At 33.6% G+C, this 25615-nt stretch overlaps 1 protein-coding gene and 1 pseudogene across 6 annotated transcripts in view; both read left to right on the forward strand.

Annotated features, from left to right (window-relative positions):
• CCSER1 (coiled-coil serine rich protein 1) overlaps window positions 1-25615 on the forward strand; it is a 1371014-nt gene that overhangs the window by 559838 nt on the left and 785561 nt on the right. The window lies entirely within an intron of this gene.
• The window catches only part of LOC144303912 (insulin-degrading enzyme-like), a 51260-nt pseudogene that overhangs the window by 419 nt on the left and 25226 nt on the right, over window positions 1-25615 (forward strand).

Consider the following 25615-nt stretch of genomic DNA (forward strand, 5'->3'; position numbering starts at 1 on the left):
TCAGTTTCTTTGTAATAAAGCATTTTAAAACTTGGCAGCCTAAAACTATATATATATATATATATTTTAGATTTACTTATTTATTAGAAAATGAGAGCACAGAAGCAGGGGGTGGAATGGGGAGGGACAGAGGGAGACAGAGAGAGAATCTTTTTTTTTTTTTTAAGACATAAGAACTCTTTTTTAAAAAAGATTTTTTTATTTATTCATGAGACACACACACACGCACAGAGAAAGAGAGAGAGAGAGAGAAGCAGAGACAGAAGCAGTGTCCATGCAGGAAGCCTGACATGGGACTCGATCCAGGGTCTCCAGGATCAGGCCCTGTGCTGAAGGCTGCTCTAAACTGCTGACCCACCCAGGCTGCCCAACAGAGAGAGAATCTTAAGCAGACTCCACACCGAACACAGAGCCCAATGAAGGGCTCAATCCCACAACTCTGAGATCACAATCTGAGTTGAGTGCTTAACCAACTGTGTCATCCAGGTGCCCCAAACAATAATTTCTTATTGCTGTTTATGGTTCTCTAGGTTGACTAAACTTATGTAGACAGTTCTCATTTGAGGTTTTACAAGTGGGTACAGTAAGAAGTAGGTGGAGAATGGAGTTATCTGAAGGCTGAAGTAGAGTAGATACCCAAGATGACTCCTTTTGGACTAGCTTGAATTTCCTGGCAGCATTTTCTCACAGTATCTTGAAGTGATTAGGTTTGTTACAAGACATCTGGCTTCCCCATTTTGGATGTTCCAAGAAGTGGAAGCTGCCAGGCCAATTATGGAAAAGATGTAAATATATACAGCTTCACCTCCACATCTTTCTGTTGGTTAAGCAGTCACATAGTGTTAGTGGTCCCTGAAATAACTTCAGCATTCAGATACGTGTTAGAAGGACTCACAGAATTCAGTATGTAGTAATAAGGAACACATGTACTCTTCTCCCAACAATGTATGTGATACGTCCACCCATTAAAGCCCATTAGCAATACCCAAAGATTCAGAGGAACGCTGTTGTAACTAGAGTAGACAGAAATTCCAAACTCCTAGAAAGAAGTCAAGTGTTCAGCATTAACAATATTGTTTATACAAATTGCTTAGGCACAGTGAGCCACTCTTATTATAACCTTTTTTAATTATTGAAGCATAATTGACATACAGTTATATTAGTTTCAGGTATACAACAGCCACTCTTATTATTTATGGAAAGTTTGATATGAGTGTAAGGCACCAGCTACCAGTCAGATTCTCAAAAGTCAATCAGTGGCCAACCTTGAAAGCAAATCATTCTACAGGTAGCGTATTAGTTTGCCAGGGCTGCCATAATGAAATACCACGGGTAGGTGGCTAAAAAAATAAAATAAAAATAAAAGTATTTTCTCACAGTTCTGAAAGAAATCATTTTAATTCCTGTTAGGCAACATAGTGTTATGTTACAGTGATTCAACAATTCCATATATCACCAGGTGTTCATCACAAGTGACCTCCTTAATCTGCATCACCTATTTAACCCAACCCATCACTCACCTCACCCCTAGTAATCATTGGTTTGTTCTCTATAATTAAGAATATGTTTCTCGGTCTCTCTCTCTCTCTCTCTCTCTCTCTTTTCCCCTTTGCTCATTTGTTTTGTTTCTTTATTTCCACATATGAGTGAAATCTTACAGTCTTTATCTGACTGGCTTATTTCACTTAGCATTATACTCTTTAACTCCATCCATGTCATGGTAAATGGCAAGATTTCATTCTTTTCTTGTGGCTGAGTAATATTACATTGTGTATATGTACCACATCTTCTTTATACATTCATTAATTGATAGACTCTTGAGCTATTTCCATATCTTGGCTATATAATGCTAAATAATGCTGCTATAAACATAGGGATGCATGTATTCCTTTAAATTAGTGTTTTTATATTCTTTGGGTAAATACCTAGTAGTGTTATTGCTGGATCATAGGATAGTTCTATTTTTAACTTCTTGAGGAAACTCAATACCGTTTTCCAGAGAGGAATGACAAAAGTTTGCAGCAATCTTTAATCAACTACACTGAATAAAAATGCTGTGTGATAGTCTTTTCTTAATCAGTGTTCAGCTCTACTAAATTCTCAGTCAGATATAAGGAGTTTTGGTTTGAGGGAGTGTAGGAGGAAATAGATTTCCTTATGTTTATGTATATTCATCAATGTACTTATTTGAATATATTTTCCACTGCTATTTTAATTTCCCTTAAATTTGGGAACTTCACTTAAATGTCACCATATTTGAATTAATTTATAGTCCTTAAAATCTTAGGTTAAGAATATCAAAGAATTGTGGCTTTAAAAAATTAGTTTGCTAAATCCCCAATTATAAATACCAACAGTAGAATTTGAATTGAAATAACAGCTACCAAACAATACTTTCTATATTATGTTATACAAATATACTATACAAGTATATTTTATGCAAACTTTCTTCCTTTAGGTCTGTCAAAATAAATTTTAAATGAATAGTATACCTATTATTTGACTTTTTTAGATTGCATTACTAATATATGATGAATGCTCTACTAGCAAGAAAAACCATAATTTTATATTCTGATAAATAAAATTATTTTTACATAAATTAAAGCCAAAACAAATTTTGTCTAAAAGTGTTAAAAGATTTGTGTTAAAAGATATGCAGTATCTCCCAGGCATATTAAGCCTCAGAGAAAAAAAAATAATGGGAAAAATAAGCAAATACTTTGATGTTGCATAGTATTGTGTTACTGTCCAGATCCTTCTCACACATTGTCCAGATGATTTCAGGAAGACATGTGCAAGATATAGAATTTGTCCATATTAATACATGTTAAAATCATGGCATACCTCTCACCCCAGCTCCAACTCACACATCCATTTTATTCCTTAAATTTAAATCTCACTGAGTTTTTTTTTATTGTTGCATAGGTTGGTGCCTTAGAGTTTTTGAGTTCTACAAGTGGTACTATAGAAGACTGTCTTTGTTACAAAGCTTATTTCAGTCTTCTTTCAGAACATTGGGCTGTATTCTGCTTTCTCTAGTCAGAGTCTCTTTGACATGTTTAGTGGACAAGAATTACTGAGCATCTGTCAAAAGTTACCTTGGAAAATGGAGTTCTGGGATCCACTTTCTCTACAGCCGACTTAAACAGAACCCCCCAAAACTACAAGATACATAGATTTGGATTGGCTTTCATGACTTGCAAGAGTAGGGATTTTATAGGAAAATCCTGAATTTAGAGTTACAGACACAGAACATGGCAAGATAGGTAAAATCCAGGCACAGAATGTGGAAAGCTATTTCTGGGTTCATTTGCACATAAAGACAAAATGTTGAACTACTGTAGGAAAATCCTAAAGCCAATAAAATTCTTGAAAACTTGAAAAATAAAAGCAACTTTATATTTCTTGAAAAAAATAACTTTTAAGAAGCTGAGTCATTATGACTTCAGCTTTGGTTTGGGGATCTACCTCAGTGAAACATATGTTCTATCTGCCAGCAAGATGCCAGGACAATTTTATTTAGAAGCAGTTGAAATCAATATGTGGTCCGTGCTGTGTTCTTCAACACCTATTCGTCCTCAGCGTGTAGAAAACTTTAATATGAAATAATAGAAGAGGCAGCAATCATTGCTGTGCACACCTATAAGAACAAGATCTCTTTTAACATCTACTGCAGATATCAGATTCAGAATGGGCCGAAGGTAAACACTTAAGATGATGACATCATTATCAATGATAATTTAAGCAACTAATCTCATGTATAGCACATGCAGTGTTTATTTCTTACTCTAAATGTTACCATTTCATATACATTCCGGATCATAAACACCCACCTTCGTTGTTTTTAAATCTAATCTCTAGCATTGTTTCAGAGTTTACTTGTAACCGTGAAGTGTACTGTAACATATTTTTCCTTAGTTAAGAAATTAGCAATCAGGGTACAATTCAAAGACTATGATTCATTATTAATATGTCCATTTGAGATGGACTGTGAATATGAGAAGCTATCAAAAGTTGACTCATCATGAATTTAGTTTATCTAGCAGTAACTTTCATCTGTTCTATTTTGGAATTGTCTACTTCTTTAACAAACAAATTTTAGAAGTTGAGTGATATCATTGTGCAGCTGCAACTGTAAAATAAGTTGTCCATGGATAAAGTGCAATGAATTCTATCATCTATCAAATCATTTAGAAATGGTTGTATTTTCTCTAACTACGTAAGATTAGAGAATATAAATAATAAAATGTTTTTTAAGACATTGGTCATCCATTGTTTTAATTATATGATACAGAGGTATTAAATAGCCATAATGACAGGTACAATTGAAAAAGTAAAATAAGCAAATACTCTGTTCTGAAGTTTTTGTGTCACAAATTGAGCATTTCTTCAGTGCAGTTTTCACACCGCACATAATTTTGATAAATTCTATTATGCCTAGTAATTGTGTAGGAAAAATATTGGCACAAATTTAAAGTTGGATAATTATGAAAAATCAGAAAATTCTATTTACTCTTGTTATAATGAAGATAATGTAGAGGAATTTATTAACATCACTTTAAAATGCATTCCAAAGAGGTAAGGAAAAGTGCAATGTGTTTGCACAGAAACTTACTTTTATACTCTTGAATAGTGGCTGGTTCATAGCACAGAAAATTGGAAGGTAGACAATTGCCAGATGGATGTATTAGACTCTAATTAACAGCCTAATACAAATAATTGTGAAGGTGGATAGAATTTGAATATTCTGAGTACTGTTGGTGTCAGATTCTTACCTAAGAAAATTGTCTGCGTTAAGTTCCTGCATTATATTATCAATAGTCAGCTTCTCTCTGTAGTAGACATGTCCTTTTCTGCAGGTAATCTGTTTTACTCTGGTAATTCTGATAGGAAGTCTTTATGTCAGGAGTTGTGACAAACAATTATGAAGTTGGCTAAACCTGTTATATTAGAATTTTACTGCATATATTTCTTATTAAGAATAGAGATTAATTTAGAGTAGTTAGGCTCTGCCTAACAAGAAAGACTTTGGCAGCAGTATTTGATCCTGAAAGTTTTTAAAAATCTGAACAGAGTTGTCAAAGCATAATTAAGGGTAGAGGAATTAAGCTCACTTTTCTCCCTTAAGTGTCTCTGTGAGGCAATAGAACCTTTGGCAACAGATCCAAGTAGAAGAATGGAGCAATGCCAGTTGCTGTGCCATGATAAAGAGAGATTGGTCATAATTTCTGGTAGTAATGCCCACAGGAATAAAGCTGACAGTGGTCTATCTTCTTATTAACGTTAGCCATTTCTCTCCTTCTCTTTTCTTGCTCTTTCTTATGGGCCTTAGTCACTTGGCGATATTATGTGTCACTGGTTTTGTCATCTATCACTATTTGTGCTACATTGTTGAATGTGGTGAGTCATTCAGAGCAATTAATTAACATTTATTGAGTCCCTGCTATGTGTAAAGCTTATGTAAAGGTATTGGGAGAAATATTTTATTCTGATTATAGAAAGCTACAGTAAATCATAATGCTTGTTGTAGAGAGATACAGTCTGGAGAAGTGCAAAGTATTTCAAAAGTATAAAGATGGAATTGAGAAAAGGGAAGTGTCATGAGATCTGAGCCAAAGGAGAAGAGCTAAGGTCCCAAGCTAGGCCATGAGGGTCTAAATATTCAGTGGTGTGTTTCCTATGTGGTAAGGACAAAGTTGTTTGGTGTGAAGGCCATTGTGTGTTTTGTAAAGAACTTAGACTACTCTATAGGCATTGAAGTACAAAAAGTAAGCAACAGTTGTATCTTGCGCTGTTTGTGATGCTTTAACAAATTACCACAAACTAGGAAGCTTATAAACAACCGAAATTTATTTCTCACAGTTGTGGAGATTGAGAAGTCCAGGATCAAATCACCAGCAGATTTAATGACTGATGAAGACCCACTTCTTAGACAGCCATCTTTTTGTCTTCTCTCTATAACCTTACATGTAGAAGGGGCAAGTGAGCTCTCTGGGAACTCTTTAATCAGGTAATACTTTGCACTCATGAGGACTCTGGCCTTATGACCTAAACACCTCCCAAACATCCCGCCTCCTGATACTATCCGGTTAGTGTGTTAGGATTTCAACATATGAAATTTAGAGGGACACAAATATCAGACCATAGCAAGTTGAGTAAATAGTAAGATGCAAGAAAAAGAAATGTTCATAATGTTTCCTGAGCTGAATTCCCAAAGAATGAGTCCTGAACTTTATTTGAAATTTGTCAATCCCTAGACTATCAAAGGAAACTAATCCAATATAAATTATAAGAAATAATAATTTTCATATCATCCAGTATCACTGATTACCTACATCTATACATGCCCCAAATAGGATGAAAACTGCTTATATTCATATTGAAACAATAGAGTTTGCAGGTTATCTAGGCTATCAAAAATATAAGAGATCCATTCATGTATATTTATCTAATGATTATATCTTTAAAAGTTGTAGTTAGCGTATTGGTTTCATATTGCTGCTATAACAAGTTGCCACAAATGTGATGGCTTAAAATAACGCACATTTAGTATGTCATAGCTCTGGAAGTCAGAAATCAGAACTAGGTCTCCCAGGACTAAAGTCAGTGTTGGCGGAATTCTTTCTAGAAGCTCTAGGGGCTGGTGCATTTACTTGCTCTTTTGAGATTCTAGAGTTTGTCTACATTCCTTGGCTCATTACTTCCTTCCATCTTAAAAACCATCAGTGGCCTGTCAAATCTTTCTCACACTGCATGATTCTAATTTATTTACTATCTTTTCCAATAGAAGATGTTTGTAAATGCAAATATCATTTTTATATTCTTTATATTCCCTATTTCAGAGCTTAGTATAGAACTAGTGTATAATACACAAATAATAGATGAAATGATTGAATTATTAAATGAATGATGAAAAAAAACATTTAATTAAGACCAAATTTCTTCTCAAGTCTTTCATCCTATTAAAATAAAGTTAATCATTTTATTAAAGTGACCATTGACAACCTGAAATCCCTAACAAAGCCTATCAAGCTATACATGTAGTATTAGGCTATTAAATTTTCTGTAGGTTATCGTCTTTTTCTGTACAACTCTAAACATAGCCGGACCAATCCTATGTAAAGATTATTTATTATGAGACTAACTTGATGCTAGGAAATTCAGTATTCAATTCCCTTTGTTGGTCAAGATCTCATCTCGTCTCCTGAAAAAATGTGGCTTCTGCATTGCTGATATTTCTCTGATAACCAATGTCTAAAAGACAACTGCATTCCTGCCAACTGCCTATTTGGATTATTTTTAAAGGTGTTTATTTATTTGACAAAGAGAGAGCAAGCACAAGCAGGGGGAGCAGCAGAGGGAGAGGGAGAAACAGGCTCCTCACTGAGCAGGGAGTTTTATGTGGGGCTCAGTCCTAGGACCCTGGGTCATGACCTGAGCTGAAGACAGATAGTTAACAGACTGAGCCACCCAGGCACCCCATTTTTAAATAGTACCTTTCCTGACATTTTTCATTGCCAAATGCTAGAAATTTTAGGATATAGACTCATTTCTCCAAAGTGGAAATCTTGAATGCTGTCTACTTCTTTAGAGTATTAATCCTCAGTATACATGGTTATTGTGTCATCTTACAAATAAAGAAATCAAAGCTTAGAGCAGTTAAGAACCTGAATTGAGGACATAGTGTTGGTAAATAGCTCAGCTGGAACTGTAACTCAGTTTTTCTTTTTTGTTTTAAATCTGGAAACGGGCTTTAACTACTATACCACAAAAGGTCTACAGTGCTTTTATTTTAGACATGATTCTGACTGTTGGTTTTATATAACCTATAGAAATATAGGGAGAAATACAGAGAAAAGGAGAGAAAAGATGGAAAGTGAAGAGAAAGGAAACAGAAGGAAAGGCAAAGGAAGGGAGAAAAAATGTAAGAAAGCATCTGTCAGTTCTTTAGATTTGGCATTTATTGAAATCATAATCCTACTAAGATTATTAATTTCTTTTATTAAGAGACCTAATAATTTTGAATCATCTTTGGATCGAACGCCACATGGAATATTGGTCAGTTTTCATAGATTCAAGAATATAATTTGCTTTACCAGTTTAAACAGGAGGAATTTTAATTTGATAAATTACCAAATCTCTGGGAAGGTGAGCACCTAGTTCTTGGATACACAGGGATAAAATTCCAGGAAAGATTCCTTCCTGGAAAGGATAGGATATGCTGCCAGACCAAGAACACAAATAGGAAAAGAGAATGGGACATGGAGTTTTCAGGTTTCAAAATGTAGGTATTTTTTTTTTTAAGAGATAAAGAAAATGAGAATTTGAGAATTGGCATGGTGTGTCTGATTTGAGGTACTTTATGATTAGGGAGGTTAAGGTTGTCTGAGAAGGGTTAGGCAAGATCATGAATATAAAATTTATCTAATGTTCCTTTTTAAAAAAAAAATTGACATTGAATACATTATTTTCTTTTATTTTAAACTTTATACTCCCTTCACCCATTTCTCTCACCCATCACCCCCTGCCTCTGGCAACCACTCATCTGTCCACTGTATCTATGAGCTTATTAGTTTTTTGGGATTTTTTGTTTTTATTTGTTTTTTTTTTTTTTTTTTGAGATTCCATATACAAGATAGACCATACAAAATTTGCCTTTCTCTGTCTAACTTATTTCACTTAGCATAATACACTTGGTATCCATCCATGTTGTCACAAATGAAAGATTTCATTATTTTTTATGGCTGAATAATACTCCATTACATGTGTGTATACATACATACATGTCTCTCCCCCATAAATACATATATGTGCTTATATATATATAACACACATATATATGTGTGTTATATATATATGTGTTATATATATATATATATATATATATATATTTATAACTTCTTTATCCATTCATCCATTGATGGACTTTGGTTGTTTCTGTATCTTGGGTATTGTAAATAGTGCTGCAATGAACATGGGAGTGCATATATATTTTTGATTTAGTGTTTTCATCTGGGGTGAGGGGATAAATACCCAGAAGTGGACTTGCTGGATCATATGGTAGCTCTGTTTTTAATTTTGTTTAGGAAACTCCATACTCTTTTCCACAGTAACTATACCAATTTACATACCCAGCAATAGTGTGCAAGAGTTCCTTACATCCTCACCAACATTTGTTATTTTTTTATCTTTTTGATAATAGCCATTCTAACAGGTGTGATGTGATATCCCATTGTGGTTTTGAGCTGCAGTTCCCTGATGATTAATGATACTGAGCAGCTTTTCATGAACCTGTTGGTTATCTGTATGTCTTCTTTGGAAAAATGTCTATTCACTTTAATCTACTTGTTTTCAGTAGGGTGATGCCTTACAAAATTGTACCTGAAGTTACTTTGATCCATCTAATATTCTTTCTAAAGACAATAAACTTGTAGCTTTTGCTAGGGATGGAAGGACAACCAGTCCTCTGGTTTCCAGATCCATCTTCATTCCCACTTTCACAGGTATATAGCTGTACCCATGGTCCCATAATAATGGTAGGGTTGTTTAGGAATGGGGTTGTGCATGACTGGCTCAGGTTTCAGATTACTTGTCTCTTGTCTGCTTTCCAGTTTGTTTTTTTCTGTCTACTCTCAAAATGTTTATATTTTACAATGGATCTTAAAAATTTATTGTTTTCTATTTTCTGTTTAAAAAATATATAGTTATATACACATTTAGTTATATGTATATGTATCTCCATATAGACAGAGTCTTCATATTCATTTTTTTAATATTTTATTTATTTATTTATGAGAGACACACACAGAGAGAGAGAGAGGGAGAGAGAGAGAGGGAGAGGCAGAGACACAGGTAGAGGGAGAAGCAGGCTCCATGCACAGAGCCCGACGTGGAACTCTATCCCGGATCTCCAGGATCACGCACTGGGCTGAAGGCGGCGCTAAACCGCTGAGCCAGCCAGGCTGCCCTTCATATTCATTTTTTAAAGGCACTTGAAGTCTGTGTTAAAACTAAGCTGAATACTACACACGTGATTATAAAATGTAACAAATAATAAATATTTGACTTTGTGTGAATATTGGTAAAGGGTAAAAGCTTATGTTTACTTAGTGTGACAGAATCAAATAGCGGTTAGCTTTATGAATTTTAACTTTCTTCTTTGTAACAGACTATATTCATTAATGCTTAAGGAGAGAGCTAGTTTTAAAAAAATTGGAATTGTCTTTTCTTCGAAATATGTCTTAATAAAGCGATTAGGAAAGAATCAGAACTTCATGAATAATCATTTCTATATAATGGTAAATATTCTGGAACTGACTTGTCTTAACATTATCCAATTTAGTGCTTGCAAAGATTTGATGAAAGCTTCAGTGAAGTTCTAAAAAATGTGTACATAAACTCAGATAAGTGTAGAGAAAGATTCACATGTTCAAAATTCTCTCTGAGAGATGAATACAAAGTACACATATAAAAGAGTGAGACACATTTCCATAAACCACATGGTTTAATATCATTACTTTCATTCTTATAAGTTAGTTTTAAAGCTTTAGTGACAACTATAGAATGAGATTTATTAATGTACACAAAATTCTGTTTTTCATTATATTCATGTTGTATAATTAGGTTATTAGCTACATAATTTAATACATTTTCATGTGGTAAAAACAGTTTAACTGTTAGCAGCTGCCTTTAATATAGCTTTATACTTACTCAGATTTAAATTACCTGTTGACTTGAGTAAGTAATTATAATTTTGTCCTAACACTATGTAACATATGGTGTTTACATTCTTCTCAAGAGCTCCTTGAGGGGAAAAAAAAATACAGAAACATTAATATAAATAGCAATTTAAGGAACCAATGAAAAATATATACAAAGATTAATGGTCGTTAGCAGGATATTAAATAGTTGTTAAAGTATTTGAATTTGTCTTACTGGATTATTGACTTACGAGATTGTATTTTCAGTTTTTTGCTAGGTGTTGCCATTTTTAAATAATATATTCATTTTGAGTAATTTGCTTTCTAAATTGAGGTTATATATATTTTTTATTATTGTTGAATTCATTTTAAGCCATGTATGCCTCTTTCTGAATAACAAAGCATTATTGTCTATATTTATATTTTAGACTTCAACATTTATGAGGCAGATAACCCAGCATTTTTTTAATTAAAAAGTATAAGACAAAATTTAAGACAGCATTACAAGTTATAAACACAGTAAAAACTCTAGTATAATTTTAAAATGGGGCATGTTCAAATGTTTGCTCAGAAGTTATGTTTAGAATGTTGCTCTGCTAAACCACAAAGTCTCTTTAAACTCGTAGTTTATCTAAAATGTAATTATAGTACAGGCTTTAATTTATTGAGTGCTTCTAATGGGCTGGACAGATTTTAAATGTTTACATATATTTTTCTCAGGGAAAACTCCACAAATTAGATGAGGTATTTTAAGTCCATTTTTCAGAAAAAGAAACTGAGTCTAGAGTCTTTCATATTTCTAATACATCTCTAATAAATGGCAGAGCCAGAGTGATTTCAAAACCCATGCTTGAAGCTACTATGCTATACTTAATATTACACCTTGAACTATATGCAATTGTCTGTCACCTGAATTAATGGGTTAAGATGGGGACTAGATCAGAGTATCTTTAAGACCAACCACTCAAAGAGTTTTTTTAATTAGATAATTCAGTATCATAGAAGAGCTTATTATCAAAATTTCTATTAATATATACTATGAAAAATAATTTTAAATAAACCTAATAGTCTCTAGTTCTTTCTATAGTTGCAGTTGACTCCATTGTTTCTGTGGAGTAATTTATTCCTCATTTTACCTTGGGATTTAAGGAAATTATTATCTTCTGAATTCATAGGAGAAGAATCTGTTTCCTCTAAACTTATCTAGATCGCTTTTAGGGGTTTAGATAAATGTGAGCCTAAAGTAATGTATTAAGCTACATCTGGATCAGCATAAGTAATACATATATTTTTTTTAAAAGAAGATACTCTGATTCCTAGTGAATCATTTTTCAGATATTAAGGGGCAGTTTTAACTTGAGGCAAGAAACTTTTAGAGATTGAGCTCAAATGATACTAATATGTGAAGATGGAATTATTATATTGTCTTAGGTCACAGGCCCCTGCTCTGCTGACTTTCTTTGCTTTAGACACTCACTCCCTGGTTGATCTCATACCATCTCTGAACTGATGTCTCCAAACCATTTGACCTATATCCCAGATCTGATTCCAGACTCATATACACAAATGCCTGCTCATTATCTCCACTTGGATATCTACCCAGGATCCCCAACTAGACAAAACGATTCAAAATTTTTTATTCTTAGCCCATTTATAAGTGTCACTATCCTAAATCTATTCTCTGAGTGTCCGTATTTCCTTCACAATTTTAATACAAAGTTTTCTTGACTCCTTCATTGCCCAGGCCAAAGGGGAAGAAAAAAAGGAAAGAAAAGAAAAAGAGTAAAACTTCATCCTTGATTCTTCTTATTACTTCCCACACCCATTCCATCATTAGCAAGTCAGCTCTGTCTTGCAAATATATAGGTATATCCCAAATCTATCCATTTCTTCCACTCATGCTGCCATCACCATCATCATCTCTCACTTAGTCAGTCACAATCACTTCCTACTGGTCTTCCTGTTTCCACTCTCATCTCTCCTATAATCCATTTTCCACATAAGCCAAAGTTTTCTTTATAAAAGATAGATTGTGTCATCCCCTGCTTACCATGCTCCACTGGTGTCCTCTCAAACATACCTTGGGGAAACTACCTGCCAAGGCCTCTGAGCCTGATATGTTATAGGCCATAGTAGCTTTTCTGATCTCCTCTCTGATTTTTCTTGCATGTTTTTTCTTGATTTGGCCATGCTGACCTCAGGATAGTTGTACTAACTTTTTCTTTTGTTTCCATCTTTTATTCTCTAGATTACCTTATGGCTCATTCTGTCATTGAATTTAAGAATCTGTAACTATTTTGGCTCATCAGAAGAGCCTTCCACAACCTTTCCTAAAACAGCTTTCATATTGCAGCCCCTTTTCCTGCTTTGTTTTTCTTTCTGGCATTTATTATTTTTCATAGCACAAAACTGTTATCACTTGGCATGGCATTTTATATAGGTGTTTAAAATCCGTTTTGTTCAGTAAAATAGAAGCTCTATTGTCCATGCTGAGCTTTTAATACATATAGTTTTATGATACACTTATATACTTAAATGTGTATGTGTGTATATTTGTATGATATGCAGAGGAGTGTTTATTATGTTTTATATGAACAGAAATCATTATAACATAATTTTCTATGATACTGAATTATCTAACCAAAACATCCTGTGAATGACCATAAATTTACTCTAATCTACTACTTGTCTTCATCCAATCAATATATTACCTAGAATTAAGCAGACAATTGTGTATAATTCAAGATGCAACCTATGGTCCAGAAAAAAGGGAAAAAAAGATTTGAGTGTTTTAATCTGATGAGTGTTTTAACCCATCTGGTGAGGATATTTAACACTCTCGTGTGTCCTTTCTTTCCCTTGACTACATCCAAAATTTTTTCTGACTTGAAAATCCTGGGAACATTTTTGGTATTTGGTTTTAGTTAGAAATTGTGTTCTGCTGCAAAAACAAAACAAAAAAGAGAAAATAGAATAATGGTGATTTAAATTCTATTGTATTTATTCTTAAACATAAAATAGGTCTGGAGGTAACAGCACAAATGGGGTAAATAAGGCTACTCATAGTAATTGTTTGGGATCCTGACTTCTAATATATCATTCTGTTCTTTCCTTATCTCTACGTACTGTATCAAAGGTGACTTCATACTCTAGTGGCATTGTGTCTTCACAACAGTGTTTCAGGTCATAATAGGGAGGAAATGAGAAGGACAAAAGACATTCTGAATTGGCTTCATAATAAGGAGCCACTTTGGAAACACGATACAACCTTTCTGCTTATGTGTCATTGGCCAACTTCACTGAAAAGAAAGCTGGAAAAAATATATTTTTTAAATTTTTATTTATTTATGATAGTCACACATAGAGAGAGAGAAAGAGGGGAGAGACACAGGCAGAGGGAGAAGCAGGCTCCATGCACCGGGAGCCCAACATGGGATTCGATCTCGGGTCTCCAGGATCGCGCCCTGGGCCAAAGGCAGGTGCCAAACCTCTGCGCCACCCAGGGATCCCAAAATATCATTTTTTTAATTAGAAATGTTACTGGTGGGAGAGCCTGCGATGTTTGAATAGTGGTCTTGTTCCTTGGATTTCCACCAGAGATTTACATGGGTATCCACAACCGAATAGAGATAACCAAAAGGAAGCTAGCGAGCACAGAACAGTTTATTAAAGCAAAAGTTTTAGTTAAATGACTGATGGTGGAAGAGCACTTAGGGTCCCAGGTGGAACTAGCCACTCGGTTGTTTTGCAATTGGATATTTGTGGCCTGTCTCGGACTGGTAGGAGCTGTGATCCATGGTGGGTTGATCTCTCATGGCAGCTGCTTCCAATCATTTGGGAGACTCCTCCCACTGGGTGGGAAGGGGAGTTTTTGCTCCTCCAAGATTTGTACCTGAACCATAAGCAGCCTTTCTCCATGGATTGAGGGGGCTCTAACTCCAGTGCAAATGCATTATGAGTCTAAGGCTTAGCTGGGGCAAAGGTGGAAGAGGGGAACGCATGTTCTGCACCTGTAGCTCTTGGTCTGTTAGCCCCAAGTTCTTGGAAGCCACAAGGTCAGGATATTGTGCCCCTGGCTTTTAATGTGAACCTATTTACCATCATCCTTTCCTCCAGCTCTTGTCTCTATCATTTCCCCCTCAAGAATTTGGGACTCTGCTTCTGGTCATTCCTTCCGTTGCTCCTACCTAGCTTTTACCTAACAGAAACACTGCTATCCCAAAAAACATCAGGGTTGTGTTCCTAGGTAAAAGAGGAAGTGGATATTGGTGAATGAATAACAGTTTATTTCAAATATATCTCTCCGTTTCCTGTAGAACATATTCCACTGTTAATATAGTTATTGGCAACGTTTGTTTTTCCATATCTTCAGTATACATCCCACCCCCATATAACACATTACTGTGTTCTTTGTGTAATTTGTATTCCCATCTAGCAGTATATTTTACCCAATAGTTAGTCAGTAAATACTTGTTAAATTTAGATTCAAATGACTCAAACCTATTATCTTCATTTCATTAGCATCTTATTCTGGCAGATGCTGAAAAGCTGGAGAAGCCTTGTCTGTCTTCAATACTTCTACAGATATCTTAAAACCAAGAAAAATGAACACATTCTATTTAGTACTGGATTCTCACATAAATGACCAAATTGCCTACTTAAATTTGAAAGAAAACACAACTGAAGTATCAGCAGACTTTGAAAGGGAAGTATTAGTAATGCAAACACCATTAACTGATTTGTATGAAATAAAATAAACAATAATGTGAGCCTCCCAAAGTGATTTATAAATAAAAGGGCTATTAGTTACCTTACTGAAGGTAAACACAGCAGGGGGAGGGGGGCAACAATATTTGGTTTTTGGCTAAATTATATGCAATGTGAAATTTGCATTTCTGAAATATATTTCCTATTTTATTCAGAATATATTTTCATTTTACGTAAAATCAAGTTTTTAAAATACATTAAGATAATATCTAATGGTATTTAATAGTATTTAATATGGTATTAAAATGGCTAATATCTAATGGTATTGACATAACATTTGTCTCTATAGTCAACTTCTCTACTCAGAAATACAACCAACTTATCAATTTATCCATGTTTTTTAGGGGTGATTCTTAAAGAATAGCATATATCACAATAATCAACTTAAGTTTTGTTTTGTTTAGCTTTTCAACTTAATTGAAGTTAGCTAATGATGGGAGAGGTTTGGAGCAAAGGGTCAAAAATGAATTCTTGAGACATCTTCAGTGCAAAAAGGTGGCTTTATTAAAGCATGGGGACAGGACCCATGGACAGAAGAGCTGTACTAGAGTTATGAGGAACAATTGATCATATGCTTTCAAGTTGGGAGGGGTTTAGGGATAGCTTAAGTTTCCAAGGAATTTAGAGGCAAGATTTCCAGGACTTTGAGGGGACTAGGTGTTGTTAGGAAAAGATCATTTATTACTGTCTAATAAACATTAGTCATGAGACCCTTCGGATGTATATAGTGAGCCATGTGCATGGAGGATGATTGCTATTATATATTTTGGGAGGTAGAGATAAAGGAAGTTTACGAAGGAATTTTTGTATGTTAAAGTAGACTTACAGGATCTTGGAGGTCAGGATAATGTTAAGCTAAAATTGCCTTTTGCGCTTAGCAAAGGATTAACATCAAGGCAGTTGAGTTCTTAGAGCAAGGTCATTCTGCCTGTCTCAGGGACTTGTCAATGGATTGTAAGTGTAAGAAAATTTAATTTTTTCTCTTGCCTTTGTTACTTATATTAGCTAATATGATATCTTTAAGTGTCTAATTTTCTGGGCAATCTATAGATTTGTTTTATGACATTATGTAATATTATTATCCAGTTATAACTCATGACTTTATGTCATGTGCCAAATAGCCTCTATTTAAAATTTTGAGATTCTTCTGATACACACACATATGAATTTTCTTACCTTTTTAAAATAAAAACTGAAAAGATGGGTGCTGGATGTCTCCATTGGTTAAATGTCTGTCTGCTCTCTGTTTAAGCTCAGGTCATGATCTCAGGGTCCTGGGATGTGGCTGCATCAGGCTTCACTCTCATTGGGGAGTGTGTTTGAGGAGTCAGTCTCTCCTCTCCCTCTTCCCTTCCCCCCACACTCATGCTCACTCTCTCTCTGTCTCTCAAATAAATAAATAGATCTTTAACAAAAAAATTAAAAATATATGAAAATTATGTTCCCAGTTCTTATATCAAATTTTTAATTGGTAAAGGACAACTATATATATATATAAAATATATATATAAAATCCTCTGAAATATTTAGCAAAGTGCCTTGCATATTTTAGGTTTTCCTTAAGTACTTATTGAATAAAAGTATTTCTTAAATTTCATTAAGTACTTCTTGAAAGTATAGCAGAACATTAGGTTAAATGTTGAATTAAGGAACACAAGGAATGCTTGCATGTGTTTTTTCCACTGATTTGAATGTATTATTTAAACTAAAAATAAATTTACAGATTCGATTTAAACTTAGATTAAAACAAGTGAGTTAAGGGTAACTTTTTTCCTCTATCATCATTTAAAAAATAATTACCATTAATGAAAAGATTTACTACAGTTTGTTATTATTTTTTCCTCATTCTTAAAAAGTGGATTTGAAAAACAAGTAATAAAGCCTAGGTAGTGCTCCAGAATCTTGGTCACTTGATCCATGGAACCAAGGGAGCAAAAAACTGCCAGGTTAAAAATTGATAAAGAATCCATATGAAGTTGCTAATTAGGAAACTAATTGTAAAGGGTACTCTAGATACATAGGCCAAAGACTGTCAGCTGCATTGCTCACTGGGTTTTAACAGTGATTAGCTGAGCCAGAGAGAGCATTAAAAGGACTATGGAATTTTTCCTTTGAAATCTTGATATTTCTCTCTACATTTGAATATGGCTTAAAATGTAAGTTAGGGAGCGTATATGGTCAATTGATGACAAAGGAGACAAGAATGGTAATGAGGAAAAAGTCGTCTTTTCAATAAATGGTGTTGGGAAAACTGAGCAGTTGCTTGCAGAAGAATGAAACATTCTTACACATACACAAAAATAATCTCAAAATGGAGTAAAAACTGTATACCTAAAACCATAAAACTCCTAAAAGAAAATATAGACAATAATTTCTTAGACATCGGTCTTAGCAACATATTAATAGTAAGTCTCTTGAGGCAAGGAAAACAAAAGCAAAAATAAGCTATTGGAACTAACACTAAAATAAAAAAACTTTTTGCATAGCAAAGGAAACCATCAACAACAACAAAAAGACAACTTATTGAATAGGACATATATTTGCAAATTATTTATCTGATAAGGAGTTAATATCCAAAGTATATAAAGAACTTACAAAACTGAACACTTAAAAAAACAAGTAATATGATTTAAAAATGGGCAGATCTGAATAGACATGTTTCTAAAGAAGACATACAGAAGACCAACAGGCACGTGAAAAGATGTTTAATGTCACTAATCATCAGGGAAATGCAAATCAAGAACACGGTAAGACATCAGGTCACACCAGTCAGAATGGCTAGAATCAGAAAGACAAGAAATGACAAGTGTTGGTAAGCATGTGGAGAAAAGGGAACCCTTATGCACTATTGGTGGGAATGTATATTAGTACAACAACTTCGGAAAACAATATGGAGTTTCCTCAAAAAATTACAAATAGAAACATCATATGGATCTAATAATTCCACCACTGAGTATAGAAAGCAAAAACATTAATTTTAAAACATATATGACTCTTATGTTTATTGCGGCATTGTTTATAATAGCCAAGGTATGGAAGCAACCCAGGTGTCTCTCAATAGAAGAATGGATAAAAATGTGATACACACACATACACACACACACTGGAATATAAATATATAATATATAACAAACATATATGTAAAATAAACGCACACATGCACACATACACACACATATACACACATTGAATGTTATTCAGCCATAAGAAGAATGTGATTTTGCCCTTTCGACAACATGGGTAGATGTACAGGTATTATGCTAAATGAAGTATTTCAGACACAGACAAATATGATTTAACGTATATATGGGTCCTTAAGAAAACAAAAGAACAGATAAACAAGACAAGCATACTTAAATACAGAGAGCAAACTAGTGGTAACTAGAGAAGAGATGGGCGGGAGGAATGGGCAAAATAGATAAAAGAGACTAAGAGGTACAAACTTTCATTATAAAATAAATCACAGAGATGAAAAGTATGATACGGAGAATATAGTCAATAAGATTGCAATAACATTGTATAGTGACAGATGTTGATTATGCTTATCTTGGTGAATATTGAATTATGTATGGGATTGTTGAATCCATATGTTACACACCTAACACTAATATAATATTGTATGTTGAGCAATGTCAGTAAAAAAGAAAAATGTAGGCAAAGCCCCAAATGAGAAGAAAGGACTACTGAGGCTATATGATAGCCCTGTTTCTTACATCAAAATCCAGTCCCTTTTTCTCCCATCAAGAGAAAAAGAAGAGATTTATATTTTTGTAGTCAAAGTAATAGAGATGTGAAGTTAAAAATATGTGTATATGTAGTGCTTTTAATCTTTGTAATGCTAATGGATAAATTGCTTGGTAATTTAAAACATGTTAATTACAGAATAAAAAACTTAAAACTTTTATGTTAGGGGAAAAAATAAGATGATTACTATCCAATATACAAATATTCAAATACATCGATCAGTATTAATTTCTCAAAATTATCCAAATAGATTTAATTTCATAAATACAATTTAGAAAAAATAAATAAATACAATTTAGATAGTAATTATGAAATCTACTATGCACCTAAATTGATTTTATTATTCCTAAAATAAACAATATTAATTTTATTATGATGCTATAGATTTGATCAAGAGTGGAAAGTTGTGAAAAACTATGATAGGACAAAGAGTATGAATTAAGTGTAGTAAAAGGAGAAACAGCAGGGCCTGTTTGTTCACATTCCTCTCTGTCTCTTTTGTTTGGAAGTAAGTATACACCCCTCCTCCAGGTATGAAAAGTGCACCTCCCACAGCAGGAGTTTATGACCTGCTTCAAGGGGTCAGAACGAACATTTTTCCTGTCTATGTCATTTCTAAAATTTTTTTGTAACTTGAAATATTTAATACTGTATGGTGACATATTTTGTGGTAGTGTGTCCTGAACCCCCATTGATGCCAAACAAAATATAGTTTTTAGGTGTGTCTTCCAACATGCGTTCTGTGATCTTATATTGTAATGTTCAAGTCAACAGATATATACTTAACCCTTTTAACCATAGATTATTGCACTGGAGCCTATAAAGGATGTAAACTCAGGAAGCTATAGGCCTTGTTTTCCAAAACGTTAATAATAATGTGTTGAATAATAAAATAACAAAATGTAATAATAACATAATAGCAGTGAAGTGAGAGTGGTTCACATGTCTCATGGTGATGGTGAAGGGGGATAAACTGGAGGGAATGAGAACTTAATGATATTTCAGACTATGGTATCTGAATTTTCTCCATTTTTTGTCATGATCACTTAGTACCATTCTATATCATCCTTCCATTCTCTTTTTTCTTAAATCCTTTTTTGTATATATTCGAGCAACTTTTACCTTTTCCTAAGCTGTCTATATGACCAAAACTTAGCCATTCTTAAAGTCCACGACTATCAAAATCTCTTAGTAATATTTGCAGACAGCAACACTTCCTCCCAAGGCATTGTCTATTTCTTTTATTGTCTTTATTCTTTCAAAAGGACTTTTCGAAATAAGCTTAATTATAGTACCTATGACAGTGCATTAGAATAACTTATGTATTTCTCCATTAGACTATAATTGATCTGATGGCAAGTATGTTGTCTTATTTATCTCGGAATCATTTGTGTATAATGTATTGTCTACAATGTCTAATCAATAACAGACTTTCAATAAATCTCACTGAATAGAAAGGATAACTAGAAAATTGCATCAAGTTGTTTCAGCAAGTTGGAGAAAAAAAAACAAACAAACAAAACAACAGAAAACCTCAAGCTACCTTAGCAAAAGTGAGTTTATTTTATAAATAAAAGAGGCAATTAAGGAGGAAAATCAATAGTTCCAGAAGCAATATGACTGGAATCCGTGGTGTGCTGATAAATGTGTAATAATCAGATCTTTAAAAAAACCCAACAAACTGATTGGTAGCATTTGCCAGTTTCTATGGTGTCATTGTTCTACCCTGCGGATTTCAAGCTCCCAAATCAAGTCACTGAACTCTGAGTGGGAAAAGATGAACACAGCTCTTGCAAATTGTTACAAGACAACTCCAGCAGAGAACTCATAGTGAACTGGAAAATCAGCCTCCTTTTTAAGTATTCGTTGTGTTTCTCATGGTCACATATCTGAGCAGCCACCAGATTAGTCTGCCCAATGTTCCTTACTCCTCTTCTGCACTGCTTTGCTTTATCTGTCTTTTCTCTTCTGCTATTTCTTAACTTCTCTCAATTTTCCTTTTTTTCTAGCCAGTAACTTCTACTTAGGATGGGCTTTTGTTGTCACAATAATTCCTACCACGTCATGTCTTCATTTCACTATCCTTCTTTGCTATCTAATATCCATTATCTACTCTTATCCAAATATTTAAGATGGTTGACATTTACATTGTTCAGAGAAATTTGTATTGATTTGGCAAGTTACTATATATTTTTTTAAATTTTTATTTATTTATGATAGTCACACAGAGAGAGAGAGGCAGAGACACAGGCAGAGGGAGAAGCAGGCTCCATGCACCGGGAGCCCGACGTGGAATTCGATCCCGGGTCTCCAGGATCGCCCCCTGGGCCAAAGGCAGGTGCTAAACCGCTGCGCCACCCAGGGATCCCGGCAGGTTACTATCTAGTATAAAATGCCAGAGTTAGTGCCCCCATTAACAGATTCTCCTCGTGTTTCTGCTTGAGGGCAGCTTGGCTCGAAGCTGCTTCCACCCACCAACACTCAGCAATGGCTAGCATCACAGAATCACCTGATATGCTAAAACAAATCTTATAAATAAGAAATTTCTCAGAAACAACTATAGGACTGGCAAGTACTCTGATATATAGCCTTCTGTAAGAGAGGGCAATGGGTAAACCATAGATTTCTCAGGACAGAGGAGAGCATGTGCCACAATTTATAAATCCCTGTGATACATTTTCATTTGCACAAAATACTGTTAATATAAGCTGATTTCACAGAAAAAAAATGATAATTTTTCTGTAAACTTGATCTCATGGTAGTAAGTTATGATTGCTTTTTCCTATAATGTCCAGATACTATCTTTAAATTTAAGTCAAGCAGAAAACCTGAATTTATAGATACCTGAAACATCTTAGAGGAAAGTGCAGCTATGGATATAACCATTTTAAAACATTAAATACTAAGATTTCGAGATGTGTATATATCTTATACAAAAGTTTATATATATATATATATATATATATCACATATATAAAAGAATTAAATGTGTATAAAGGTACACATATATCTATTCAGAAATAGAAAACCTCTACCTGTATATAGAAAAGTTTTAAATCTTTTCAACAGTCTCTCTACCACCATTGCATATAACCACAAGTAAAGAAAACAACAAATAGATCAAGAGCAAAGATATTAATTTCACAAAATTCACAAAATGTAAGAAGTTTGACTTAAAGGTATATTCATATAGTTAAAATAGATTTAAAACTACCTAAATGCCACATGAATTTTCTTTAAAATTATAAGTTTTTAATATTGTAAAAGATTATAGATGGAGTATAAATATTTCACTAAGAAACTTTATAAATGTGGATTTCTTTAGTTTTCTGATGAAGAAAATGTACCATGTTTAAAATAGTCTTTTAAGCAATCATTATTGGCTACTTAGAATAAGACATGCAGGATGTATAATGAACAAATGAGTAAAAGAGGTAATATATGCCACTCTGGGTTGAAAAGTGACTATAATTTCAAACAATAAATTAATTTTAGAATACACTCAAGTTAAGATATTATGTTCACTTACAATATGAATGCTGACTGTACATAATTTTATTCCTTTTAACATGTGAATTAATGCTACTATTAACAAGATCTTAACATTGACATCTGGTTGGTGTAGATATGAGTTCATTTCTATTTTCCTATCGTAAAAAAAAACGTGCACTCTTCATTAGTGATTTGAATTTTTATCCTCTCAGTTTGGGTCTTTTATGGCATTTACTATCACTTACTATCATAGTTATAAAATTAAAATATTACCTATTAATATTTAAAGAATGACAAAAAGTAAACCTGATAATACTATTTTGAATTCATTTAAGACATTGAGCATGTTATTTTGTCTGATTTGCTGTTAACAAGTTATTGATAAGAGCCAACTCATAAAAAACAGGTACTTTCAACTTATGAAAAATATCTAACCTAAATAAATGGAAATGCTCAATCCCATTAAGGGATAAAACATTATAGTGATTAAAAATACAGGTTTTCTAAAAAGATCTAGGTTGAATCTTTGTTTCTTGTTATGGACTGTTAAATTTGTTTACGTATTCACTCACTTATGAATAAGTTCTGCATTTAAGATTATAAAAATAAATAAGGCAGGGATCCCTGGGTGGCGCAGCGGTTTGGCGCCTGCCTTTGGCCCAGGGCGCGATCCTGGAGACCCGGGATCGAATCCCACATCAGGCTCCCGGTGCATGGAGCCTGCTTCTCCCTCTGCCTATGTCTCTGCCTCTCTTTCTCTCTCTCTCTCTGTGACTATCATAAATAAATAAAAATTAAAAAAAAATTTTTTTAAAATAAATAAGGCAGACAAGGTCTCTGTCCTCATGAAACATTCTGTTTTTCGGTGAATACAAACAGTAAACAAAGACTCATGGTGTGTGATAGCAGAGAAAGAAAGAGAACCTTGGGAATAAAGGGTGACGTGTGCTTAATCTAATTTCCAAATCAGAAAGGCCTAAAGAAAGTGGTGCGTAAGCTGACACTTCAAGGAAAAAAGAAAATTACCTGGATGGATCTGAATGCATGAAATGACAAATAATAATACATAATTTATAAGATTCTGTAAAATAGATTGAAATGGCATATGTAAAGTCCCAAACACAATTCACTGAATAAGTGGTAATTGCTGCTGTTGTTATTGACTGAACATACTAAGACTCTCCATCTACACAGTTGTGTAGAACCTTAGGACTTCACCTATGACAGCAATTATATAATTATATTTTAATTCTTTATTTTATATAGCATTGTTTATAAAAAAAATACTGTACAGTCAATGATACCAGCAATTTTATCTTTTTCATCTTTGTATCTTTATCTGATCACACTGCTTGGAATTTAAAAGTGTCTGATGTGTATTTTTTTAACAAGTAATTACATAAACAGATGAAGAATATACAGTCTTAGCCATCTAAAGTCAAATTTTATGACTAGAAATAGTATCAACCAATGAATACATATAATTATGACCTACTACTTTCAGTCTTCTGGCCTCCTAGTTATCAGACGAGTATGTATAATTTCCAACTAACAATTGCACTATCCTAAATGTCAGTATCTTCAAGATAGGTAATTTACAACAATAATGACAATAATGCACTGATTTTGTCTGTTGCATCTGAAGAGGGGTATTTTTATGACTCAATATCTATAAACATTATCCCAAATTAGAACTGAATTGGAAAGGAATCTAATGCAGAGCTTCCTTAAAAGCAGTGCCTGACTTTGGGCATTATTAAATAGCAGAATTAGAATGGTGGGCTCACAGAGTTTTCCTTCTAGGTCTTGGTAAGAATATCAGATTAGTGAGGAAGTGAAATTTAAACTCTTGTAAACAATCAAAGTGAGAGGAGATGGCTCACACCAAAAGAAGATGCAAAAGCATCAGTCATTTCAAAAGAAGGCTGACTAACATGACTGAGAATAATCAAGAAACGGACAAATACCATATGATTTCACTTATCTGTGGAATCTAAAACAGAACAAATGAACAAACCAACAGAAATACATTCGTAATTACAGAGAACAAACTAGCAGTTGACAGAGAAAAGGGAGAGTGGTGAAACAGATGAAGGGTATTGAAAAATACAAACTTCTGGGATGCCTGGGGTGGCTCAATGGTTGAGCATCTGCCGTTGGCTCAGGTCATGATCTCAGGGTCCTGGGGTCGAGTTCCACATCGGGCTCCTCTAAGGGAGCCTGCTGCTCCCTCTGCCTACATCTCTGCCTCTCTCTGTATCTCTCATGAATAAATAAATAAATAAATAAATAAATAAATAAATAAATAAATAAATAAATAAAATCGTTAATGAATGAATGAATGAATGAATAAATAAATAAATAAATAAATAAATAGTACAAACTTCCAGTTATAAAATAAGTCCATAGGGATAAAAATTACAACATAGGAAATATAGTCAATAATACCATTTTTATTTGTTTGCTTTTTTTCTAGTCAATAATATTGTAATAATTTTGTATGATGACAGGTGGCAACTACACTTACCGAAATATGATGAGTAATGAATGTGTGAGTAGTGTATATAATTCTTGAATAACTATGTTGTACATCTGAAACTAATATCATATTGTATGTCACCTATACTTCAATTTAAAAAAGAGGGGAAAAAAGAATTAACCTGGCAAAGAATGCATAAGACCTCTATAGAAAAAAAAATATAAAATCTCTGTTGCATGATAAAAATATGAATAAAGAACACTGTATGTTCTTTATGAAGAAAAATAGTAAAAATTTCAATTTTCTGCAATAAACATATAAAGCCAAATCAAAGAAATAAAATTTAAGTTAAAAGAATGGTCAAGTGATAGTCAAATAATTTTCTAGAAGGCTGTGTTACTGACCTGGGCCTTTGGGCTCTCTAAGCAGTAGA

The sequence above is a fragment of the Canis aureus genome, chromosome 33 (genome assembly GCF_053574225.1).
Source record: "Canis aureus isolate CA01 chromosome 33, VMU_Caureus_v.1.0, whole genome shotgun sequence".
NCBI lineage: Eukaryota > Metazoa > Chordata > Mammalia > Carnivora > Canidae > Canis > Canis aureus.